General features: G+C 41.2%; 1 pseudogene; it reads right to left on the bottom strand.

Moving 5' to 3' along the window:
• Positions 1-478: 478 nt before the first annotated feature.
• Positions 479-1971, bottom strand: LOC144251691 (C2 domain-containing protein 2 pseudogene; annotated as a pseudogene).
• Positions 1972-11176: the final 9205 nt, after the last annotated feature.

The following is an 11176-nucleotide window of genomic DNA, read 5'->3' as shown; positions in this document are numbered from 1 at the left end:
CTGTGAATTACTGTATGAATTACCAAGTTAGGAACCAGCCTAGGTATCAGTCAGTAGATGAATAGATAAAAAAATGTGATATATAGACATAATGAAGTTTTATTCAGCCATAAAGAATTAAAAAATTATGTCATTTGCAGGAAAATGGATGAAATGGGAGAGCATTGTGTTGGACAAAAGAAAGTAGACTCAGAAAGTCAAGAATCATGTTTTCTCTCAAATGTGGAATAGAAGGGAGAACAATAAGAAGAAGGAAATGAGCTGAGGAGAAGGAAGGAGGGAAAGGGGGTACTGAGGATTTAAATTTATGAAATTATAATGTGCATATACAAACATACCACAATGAAACCACTATTCTGTGTAATTTTTATGTACTAATAAATAAAATCAACACTTAACAAATTGGCAGTCATCTAATGCAAAATAAAGGAAAACTCCTAGACACACAGGATCCTGGACATACCTGTATAGTTGCTTTCTATAATCTTGAAACAATCACGTCAAAGCCTGTTGCTGGCATTCGTCTGCCTGTGTGTAGGGCATGATGTGAGATCTTGGAGATCCCCAAAATGATGTTAGTGCTCTTTTTCGGTGGAGACTTGAGTTTCAGCTTTGAAGATTCAGTGAGCTGCTGGATGGCAACTTTAGTGATCTGATTGATGCTGTTCAACTCCAGCAGGTCTGTATCTGAAGAAGAGAACATCTTGCTGACAGGCACACCATGACACAAGATGGCCTCAATGGAGTGTCCTTCTTGATGACCTTCACTTGATGGACATCTTCAGCAGAGACTCAGAGCTCAGCTGGGACAGCCTCCCCATATTACAGTGAGGCTTGGTTTTCATGGCAGTGACATTAGTGACCACAGTCCCACATGGAATCACAGTTTGGTCCTTTTCTATCTTGGTAGCAGCAACAGGGGGAGGGGTTTGACAGGATTTGAAGTCACTGGGTTCTATGTAAGGAAACTCTTCAGCGACTGATCCCAGCCCCAAGCTGATGAGGGTGGGCCAGTGAAAAGTTCTGCAGCCTGGAAAACTGCTTCTTGAATAGGTCCAGAGAGACAGTGGTCATGGCCAGCAGACCTCTGAGGACCACCAGTCCTCTGCAATCCTCCCTGTACTTGGTGTTCAGCTCAAAAGTAAACTCTTCCTTCCAAATGAGGTGAATAGTGTTCTTGGCTAGGGTGCTGGTGAATCTCTGGACAGGATCATTTAGCTGGGCAATGCACATAGGGTTAATAGTACCTGAAGCACCAAGATCATTTTGCAGTGAGGCCCTGATATTCTTCACTGCTGCATTCTGGCTGGGCACAAAATCACGAGCCACTCAAGTAGGAACAAACTTTATTTCCAAAACTCCCGCGAATGCCAGGCACTCGGCCTTCCCCCAGGACACACTACACCAACAGGAAATCCCTCCTCTGGAATTCCCTCCTACCACACTTCCCCAACCAATGGGAACTGTCCGGGAGTCCTGCAAGAGCTCCAAAGTAGCAGGCCTAGGCAGACAGCAGGGGTCTAAACTCCAATTGAATGCAAATCTTAACATCATCATCATCATCTGAATGGCTTGCTGGGGTCACCTTTCAACCAAAAATGCCATGCGTCATTCCTACTTGGCTATGGCTCTCTCAGCACTTCACCTGTGGTTTTAGTTCATGAGTCCTTGGAGGTTTAGGAGGACAGGATTCCTGAATAGTACATGAAATGTGCTGTGGATTCTGAGCCTCTTTAACATCTATAGGCGTGGTGCTCAGAACCATTGCTAGAGAGGCAGAACTCACCAGGTTCTTCAAAATATCCTTGAGGGTTTCAAGTATTGCATTTGTCTCACCCACCTGGCCCTCCCTTAGTGCTCTAGGCTGGATCTGGATGGTCACTTCTGGTACATGGATGCAGGACCACGTAATCTGATGTCTTCTCTCTTTTCTTTCACGCATAGCTCCAGGAAGAGCTGCGTGTCACACATCTGATGTCTGAGCCCCCTGCTGAGGATGCTGCTCTGACCAGGAACTGATGGTTCTTGCCTACCATGTGACAGGTCACCACCTTCTCCTGGGCTGACTGGACCATGCTGGAGACTTCTCCAACTACCAGTGCCTGGAGTTGTGGCCACTGATCCTGCTGAAAGGAGAGCTGCAGGGGGTCCCTTCTCCTTTTGACCTCATGTTTCAGGGTGACCATCCAGGCTGCCTGCCACTTTTTTCTTCAGCTGTTCAGAGTCAGGATCTAAGAAAGCAGCACATCTGACTCCAGGCACTGCTCCTCTTTGGGCTCTGCCCACTGTTGTCGCAGCAGGTCACCCCCTGGCCAGCACCCACTGCATCAGGTAGAGGCCCCCCATGACCAGGGCCAAAATGAAGAATAATATCTACATGAACCACTGGATCTCACCAATCCAACAGCCTAGCAGGGCCATGATGTTGGCTCATACCCTGCCTGCCTTGCCCTAACTTTCTGGAGTAGTCCCTGTGCCAGGACTCATACCTGGCCAGCAGCAAACTTAGGACATCTTCTGGTGGCCAGCCAGTGGCTGAAGAGGGCACAATGGCCCCAAACTTGGAGAGGGGCAGAGCCCTGAGGCCCAGTGAGGGGAGCAGGGAGGGAATACACTGCTGGAGCCAGGAGGCCATGGTAGGGAATGGTCAGTACGCCTGACTAGTGCATCTCTCTTCATCCTTTTATAAATTGAACTTTCTATCATTCTTATGAATAATTCATGAGTGAGATTTCATGAAAGCACCATCAAACAACAACATTCTTTATGGAACTACAAAAAAAAAATCTGCAAAGAACAAAAGACCCTGAATAGCAAAAACAATCCTGAGCAAACAGCATTGCTGCAGACTTCACAATACTCAACTTAAAAATATCCCTCAGAGCCATAGTAACAAAAACACCATGGTCCTAGCATAAAAGCAGACATGTAAACAAATAGATGGAATAGGTGGCACAGAAACCAACCCACACAGCCCAGCCATCTGATTCTTAACAAAGGTAATAAAAGCAAGTGCTGGAGAAAAGACAGTCCTTTTAACAAACAATGCTGGGAAAACTAAACATCCACCTGTAGAAGACTGCAACTAGATCCCTATTTCTCACCTATGTCAACTCAAAATGAATCAAAAACCTTAACAAAATACCTGAAACTTTCAAACGACTAGAAGAAAACACAGGGAAACACTCCAAGACATTGGAACAGGCAATGACATCCTGAATAGAATTCTCATCTTCTCTCAGGAAATAATAGCAAGAATCAACAAATGAGACTGCATCAGTTTAAAGAGCTTCTGCACAGCCCAGGAAGCAATTTCCACAGACAGAATATAGAAAGGGGAAAAATCTTTGTCAGCCACTCTTGAACAGAGAATGAGTACCCCAAATATATACATATAAAACTCAAGAAACTTTACAGAAAAATCACACAACCAATCAATAAATGGGCAAATAAACTTAACAGAAACGTCTCAAAAGAAGCACAAATGAACAATAATCGTACAAAAAAAAGTTCAACATATTTATCCATCAGGGAAATGCAAATCACAACTACACCAAGATTCCATCTCACCCAGTCAGAATAGCAATCATCATTATCCAAAGTACATGTATGAAGACACGAATTGGTGTGAATATACTATGTATTCAACTAGAGATATGAAAAATTGTGTTCTATATGTGTACTAAGAATTGTAATGCATTCCACTGTCACTTATTTAAAAAAAAACAGCAAAAAAGAATAGCAATCATCAAGAAAACAACAACAACAAAAATGATTACTGGTGAGGATATGAGGGAAGTGGAACACCTACACACTGTTGGTGAGAATATAAATTAGTACAGCCATATGGAAATCAGGAAAGAGGTTCCTTAGGATACTAAATATAATACTACTCATGATCCAGCTATATAATTCCTTGAAAGAATTAAAATCAGCTGTTTTTAAGTCCTTTGGATATAGACCAAGGAGAGGGATATCTGGGTCAAAAGGTGGTTCCATTCCCAGTTTTCCAAGGAATCTCCATACTGCTTTCCATATTGGCTGTACCAATTTGCATTCCTACCAGCAAAGTTTATAGCAGCACAATTCACAATAACTAAAATTTGGAACCAACCTAGAGGCCCCTCAATAAATGAATGGATTAAAAATGTGGCATATATACACATTGGAATATTACTCAGCAATAAAAGAGAATAAAATCATGGAAATTGTTGGTTAATGGATGGTGTTGGAGAAAATAATGCTAAGTGAAGTTAGCCAATACCCAAAACACAAATGGCGAATGTTTTCTCTGATATAAGGAGGCTCTCCCACAGTGGGGTAGGGAGGAGGAGCATGGGAGGAATTGAAAACTCTAGATAGGGCAGAGGGGTAGGAGGGGAAGGGAGGGGGCAGGGGGTTAGCAATGATGGAGGAATGTGATAGACATCATTATCCAAAGTACATGCATGAAGACATGAACTGGTGTGAACATACTTTATATACAAACGGAGATGCAAAATTGTGCTCTATATGTGTAATAAGAAATGTAATGCATTCCACTGTCATGTATTTAAAAAATAAAATCAATTAAATATTTTTTTTAAAAAGAATTAAAGTAAGCATACTATCTCATAGTTTATTGTTTCCTATGAATTGCATCACAATGCAAAATAGATAAGTTATGGAATCAGACCAGATATATCCATCTACGGATGAATGGATAAAGAAAATCACACACACACACACACACACACACACACACAGAGTGGAGTATTATACAGCCATAAAGAACAATAAAATCATGTCATTTATAGAAAAATAAATGGAATGGAGATCATAACATTAAGCAAAATAAGCCATTCATAGAAAAACAAGTATACAATTTTTCTCATGTGAAATCTAGGGGTGAAAAAAGGCATGAAAGTACCAGGGAGACTTATTAGAGAAAAGAAAGGAGAATGGTGAGGTAGAGGGTCATGGGCATGGATATCCAATTGACAGAATTCAAAGTGCAGTCCCAATTCTCACACTTTGAGAGCCCCCTGATGAATTCTATATTCTGGTGTTGCATCAAGACTACAAAGCTTTTAGCGCATTAGCACATTGATGGATCTCCTAAGAATACTGGTGCCTTAGGGTGTTAGTCAATTTTCCATAACTATAATAAATACCTGACATAATCAACTAATAAAGAGAAAAGGTGTATTCTATCTTACAGTTTTGAAGTCCATGATTGATCAGACCTATTTTTAGCCTTCTGGTGGTGGGCAACTTATAGTGGAAGGTGGGCATGGCCAAGCAAAACTACTAGTCTCAAAGCCAGGAAGAAAAAGAGAGAGAGGCAGAGAATGGTGTCTTAAAATCCCCTCTAAGAGGACATCCCTAATAACCTAAAAATTTCACCTAGACCCCATTCCCTTCAGGTTATGTGAGCTCCAAAGAGCACTACCCTGGGAACTTCATGGACTTTTGTAGGACATTCCAGATCCAAACTCTAACATATCCAAATTATAATTATACTTCCACAGTGTACAATTATAGCACATTACTTTGAGATAATGCTGTTGCTGTGTTTACAAAAACCCTCTGCTTAGTAATGTTTGGGAGCCTGAAAAGATGTAAAATAAATAGATTTATTCTGGATATGTGAACTTTGCTCCAAACTAGTTTGCTTGTTTGTTTTTGGACTCTTTTATGCTGTCCCTTTCCCATGTAAGCTTCTGTTCCTATAACTTTACCTGGCAACATCTACTCTAATATTTAATGAGCACTTCCATTTGTTTTTATCAGAATCATGTGAGTATTGTAGAAAAAAATCTGCCATTAAAAATTCAGGGAAAGGACGTCTTTTAAAAGTATTTCAAGAATTAAAATTATTGTAGTCTCCATCTTTTTTCCTTATTAGGTATGGTACATAAATATTACACAGTGGTTGCTTAAATCAATTTTACACTACATGCAGAAATTCACATTTCTGCACTCACAGGTCAGTCAATAATCTGAAATGTCAAACATTTCTCTTTTCTGAATCATGCAGCTTTGTGTGGATGTATAAAATACCTGAGAAAAACTCAGAGGAGGAAATAATTTGGCTAATGATTTCAGAGATTTTCATCCATAGTCACAGGGCTCCATTGTTTCTGGGCCTCTAGTGAGCCAGAAGGTATGGCAGAATAAAGCTCCTCATCTCATAGCCAGGAAATGGGGGTAGGGGGAGAATCAGGGACAAAATAATATTTCAAAGGCACACCCCCAGTGACCCATCTCCAAAGGGGCCCAACCTCCTAAAGTCTCTACCACCTTCCAAATAGTGCCACCAACTAGGACCAAGTATCCAACACATAAGTCTTTGGGGGACATTCCAGATGCAAACTACAACATTTTCCTAAAAGGAAATGCTAAAAGTAAGAGGTAGCTCTCACTTGAGTTCTTTAAAATTGCATGCCAAGTTCACATCTTAAAATCTGGCCTGATTAGGCAACTGCATGTCCTCAGGTTCCAAAGTGAATCCTACACTTTGTAAAATATCAAGCAATGCATCAAAATTAAGTTGGCATAATTGTACAAATAGGTTTAAAATATTTAACTCTGGGTACTTTTACTTCTGACTATACTTAGATTTTTTAAGTTAATTGTCATCAGGTGTAGTGCCACTCATGTTTAATCCCAGTAGATTGGGAGGCTGAGACAGGAGAATTGCAGGTTCAAAGCCAGCCTCAGCAATTTAGTGAGGTCTAAAGCAACTTAACTAGAACCTGTCTCAAAATTAAAAAACAAAACAAATATAAATAAATAAATGTAAGGGGCTTGGGATGTGGGTCAGTGGTTAAGCTCCCCTGGGGTTCAATTTTTGGTGCCCAAAACAAAGTTATTTGTTAATGGGTACCAAAATAGATAAAGTAATAAGTTTTAGTACTTTACAGCACAGTGAAGAGACTATAGTTCAAAATAGTTTATCATATTTTTTATAAAATAGACCAGACCCCCACACTCTGGGGAGACCTTACACACCAGTAAGTAGAGGCTGTGCTCTCTCTTTGATCAACCCTCACATCCAGAAACTGCTAGAGATGCTAATTACGAGAAGAGTAGAATCAAAAATGTGAAAGGAAAATGCTTACAATGGGTCCTCTTTCAAATCAATGACCCCAAACATGGATTCTCTGGGAAAAATGTTAAAGTCACCGAGGGGCAAGAGAAACACCACTGCACAACCCTTCTGGAACACAAAAAGGAAACTAGAGCATCTTCCTATTTCTTTCAGCATTTCTCTTACCACAAGGCCTTGGGGGACCTTCAGAGCACAAATGCAGTCAGTTGTTCTGGGGCCTGCCCTCTCTGCACAGTGAGTCCCTGGTGGCTACTGCTTGGATCTCTATGAGGTCTTCCTCTGCACAATGTAAAGCTGTCACATTTAACAGTCTCTGGTTCTTTCCCAGTTCAATCCCAGGCTCAAAATTCTCCACAACTTTCTAAGGACCAGATCTTGCCCAACTATGTCGCCCAATCCTAATTTTTAACACAAACACTGCCCCCATCTGTGGCTCAGGTCCAGAACCACACAGACCTCACATCCTCTTTCCCAAACCTACCACCTTTTTCTCCACCCTAGAAGAGGACCCACAGAAAAATTTGCCCTATATCCCAGGAGGAGGTATGGCCTCTCATCTCAGCTAAAAATCAGCATGTGGAACCCCTTACAGAAGCAACAGAAACACAGGAAGGTTTTACCCTCTTTGCTCCAAAAAGCTCAGGAAGCCAATAACCAATCCACTCTAACCATCACCAGGGCAGTCACCCCTCTCTGAGCCTCAAGTCAGCCTCCATCCTTCCTGGGGATTCTAACAGCACCAAGCTCCAGGAGCAACCAGAGCAACACAGTCTAGGGAGGTTCATTACGGATGAAGAGCAGTCTGGCCCTCCCTGCAAATTTCATGCATCCCAGGTCTTGACAGAGCTCAGGGAAAATTCTCAAGGAAGTGTTGTGGGTGCCAGGCAAAAGATAAGCATGGCCCCTTCCTGGCCACCCAGTCCTCTGAACTTGCTTGTGAAAGTAGCAAAGCTGTGCAGAAAGTGAGGTCCTGCTGCTCTAGGGACCAGAGCAAGACCTAGAGAGCGATGTGGAAGATCTACCCTGGAATTCAAGAAGCACCTCAGTAAAGGCTCTGGGAATGAAAAGGAGGATTCAGGAAGTGACTTGAAGAGGACATGGAAGTGTGACTCAGAAAGTGACATATCTATAGGCTCAACCAAGAAACTACTGAAAAAAAATCCTGCAAGACCATCTAAGCATAAAGTTGGTTGAGATTAATAAGGGCATAATATCCATTTATGTATGAGCATCCTGGCTTACTGTCAACTATGCTTTTCCAAAGTCTAACACCCACAAAAACAAACAAACAACCCCTCTATCCCAGCAGCAATCTAGCATTCTCCAAGGATCAGCAATCTCCAGTGAACACCTCCCAGAATCTTTCCTTCCTTAGTCTGGGAACTCACCTGATGCTAGAAACAAATATTATAAGGTCTCAAGTGAGACCCAGGTTGAGTCCACACCTCCAGGTCCTTGATCCCATGAATCACAACTCTGATAAGAGACCACCCTTGCCCCTTCCACAGTTGAACTTTCCCTTAGTCTCTTGTGACTCCAGGGTCAACTCCATTGCGAAGGTTTCCAGTTTCCCAGAAAGAGTTCCTTGGAAAGGTCTAGGAGAAAAGGTGATTAAAAAAATGTCAGTTCCCTCCCTGCAGAGTTTCCTCCCTGATCCCTCACCTGCAGATATGCAGAAGGCCTGGAAAGGAACCCCACTGGGTGGCAGCTATGAGCCCTCTGTGGTCCCTCCAACTACACTGGAGGACCGCCTGCTTTCTCAGTCTTACACTTATAGTCTTTTGGGAAGAACCCAGAATGGGAGGATTATCATGGGAATTGCAAGAGGCAGCCTCAAGTCCAGCCCAAGCTTGGCAAAGGCCAGGTATGAGTCAAGGGAAGAGAGTGGAGGTGTGGCCTCAGGAGACCCCTGCTCTAGTATGGCAATGCTGGAAATCAAAGTATACTCCCAGTCTTCAAGATATGAAGAGACCAGGAAGACAGGTGAAGGAAGAACCTCCTAAAGGGAAAGTAACAGTCCCTTCCCTCCTTGCCAGAGAAACGTCAGATCCTCCAGAAAGCTCTGAGGCTGAATTTTGTCCAAATTGGAGAGTCTTTATTAGCCAGGTGGTGATTGCCCCTCAGCAAGACACTGTTCAGGGTACAATAGCCACCTCTGTGTACAGAAGCTTTTTAAGGATGAAAAACACTTACATCCTGTGCAGGGGGCTGCAGCAGTGCACAGCAAGCTCAGTATCCTGTGGATACTTAAAGATGTTCTTGGGTTGATCTTAAGTATCTCTTGCTCTGTGACAAGGATAGATTTGCAGTTTGCTTGATGTGGTGCTGGTAAATTGCTCAGCTCTGTCTGGGCTTTTTAAAAAAATCAGTTTAATAATAGTAAGCAAACTACTGACATAATTGATAATAAAATTTTGGAAACTGGAAAAAAAAAAGAACAAAGCAAGCATGCCCACTCTTACCATTTGTAGTTAATATCTTAATAAAAGTAAGCAATTAGGCAAGATAAAGAAATAAAAAACATCAAAATTGAAAAGGAAGAAGTAAAATTATCTCTTTTTGCCGATGATATCTTAGATATAAAAAATACTAAATATTTTAAAAATTGGAATTAATGAAAACAATTAGTGAAGTTGCAGGATAAAAAAAATTAACACACAAAAAGTCTGTTTCTAAGGAAACTGTGTTAGTCAACTCATAAGGAGGCAAGATTTATTTTGGCTCACAGTTACAGAGATTTCAGTCTGTAGTTGCTTGGCTCAGTTGCTTTGGGCCTACAGTGAGAAAGCAAATCATGGTGGAAGCACATGATTGAGGAGGCTTGTTCGCCTAATGGAAGGTGCGAAGCAAAGAGAGAGAAGATGGAGTCCCACAGCTCCCTCAAAGTGCCCCCAGTGACCTAGTTTACTTTCAAAAAGCCATACCTCCTGAAGTTTCCACTGCCCCCCAATAGTGCCACAGGCTGGGGATCAAGCCTTCAACACATTGGCCGTTGGGGGACATTCAAGATCCAACCTATCACATTCCACCCCTAGCACTCAAAAACTCATGTGTTAGAAGCCTGGTTCTCAGCCTATGGTATTACTGACTGGGAAGGTAGGGCTTAGTGGAAGAAAGTTGAGTTACTGGGGGTATATTTTAGAAAGGGGTATTGGGACTCTGGCCCCCTCTTTTCTTCCTCTTTGCTAACTAGCTACCATGAGGCAAAGTGGCTTCCTCTGCCCCATCATCCTGCAGGATATATTTTGCTGTCACAGATCCAAAGCAACAGGGTCCAGTGACCAGAGACTGAAACCTGTGAAATTATGAGCAAAAATAAACCTTTCCTCCTTATAAATTGATTATCACAGGTATATTAACACAGTAACAGAAAACTGACAAAGAAATTAAGAAAGCACTCTCATTTACAGCAGCATCAAAAAGAATAAAATACTGAGGACGAACTTAACTAAGGCGGTTAAAACAACAACAACAACAACCTTGGATTATATAGAAAACTCCAAAACACAGATAAAAGAAATAAGACAGAAATACATGTCATGTTCATGGATGATATAACAATACTGTTAAAATGGCAATATAATCCAAAGTCATATACAAAATTAATCCATTCTTTACCAAAATCCTCATGGCATTTTTTATTGAAATAGAAAACAACCTTAAATTTCATATAGAACAATAGAGAATCCTGAATAGCCAAAGCAATCTTGAGAAAGAAGAAGGGAGCAGAAAGAATCATATGTCTTTTTTTCAAAATATATTATAAAGCTATAGAAATTGAAAAAGAATGGTATTGAAGATAGGAATATTGACCTAATAAATATTTATTTATTTAAACAGAATAAGACTGGAAATAAATTCACAAATATGCAGGCAACAGATGTTTCACAGGAGTGCCCAGAATATACAACAGAGAAAGGATGGTCCCTTCAACAAATGGTGTTGGGAAAACATCATGTTCACAAGTTAAAGAACATAATTGGACTCTGTTGGGAAATAAGGATCTCAAAATACTTTATTCCCATGTTTATTGTACGTTATTTACAATAGCCAAAATTAAATGGAATATTATCAATCTTTAAA

This window comes from Urocitellus parryii, unplaced genomic scaffold (assembly GCF_045843805.1).
Source record: "Urocitellus parryii isolate mUroPar1 unplaced genomic scaffold, mUroPar1.hap1 Scaffold_146, whole genome shotgun sequence".
Classification (NCBI taxonomy): Eukaryota; Metazoa; Chordata; class Mammalia; order Rodentia; family Sciuridae; genus Urocitellus; species Urocitellus parryii.
This window is presented reverse-complemented; position numbering and strand designations above follow the sequence as displayed.